Source organism: Stegastes partitus, unplaced genomic scaffold (assembly GCF_000690725.1).
Source record: "Stegastes partitus isolate 25-593 unplaced genomic scaffold, Stegastes_partitus-1.0.2 Scaffold1830, whole genome shotgun sequence".
Taxonomy (NCBI): domain Eukaryota; kingdom Metazoa; phylum Chordata; class Actinopteri; family Pomacentridae; genus Stegastes; species Stegastes partitus.
In genome coordinates, this window is record NW_007579561.1 from 93,652 (window position 1) to 94,164 (window position 513).

Genomic DNA, 513 nt, shown 5'->3' on the forward strand with positions numbered 1-513 from the left:
TCCAGCAAGACAATGACACAAAGCAAACAGCCAAAGTTACAAAGAAATGTGTTAAAGACAACGAGGTAAATGTTTGTGAGTCTGAGCCTATAGAGTCTTGTGCAATTATTCAATGTGCTATATGTTTAATTAATTCACATTGCTTTGTAGAAATTATTAATTACATTTTATTTCCACTTTGACATGACAGAGCTGTAATAAAATATGCTATACGTCAGAACCGAGAGGAGAAAAGTGCCTCTTTGCTCGGTAGCTCCTGTGTTTCCTCTTTAGGTGTTTGTGCTAATGCTGCTGTAACATGTAATCAATGCTTTGCATAGTGTACCAGCTGCCTTTATCTTCTACAGTTACTTAAAGCACTTCAATACTGTTGATGCTTAGGTCTTCCAGAACTCTTACATTTAACCAAGTTGGACTCTGCACTGATTTGAACTGACCAATGGTAGAACCAAAAGCGACAAATCCCACAAAGCGCCGCCGCTCCCGTTTTACAAATGCTCTTTAAATGAGCAT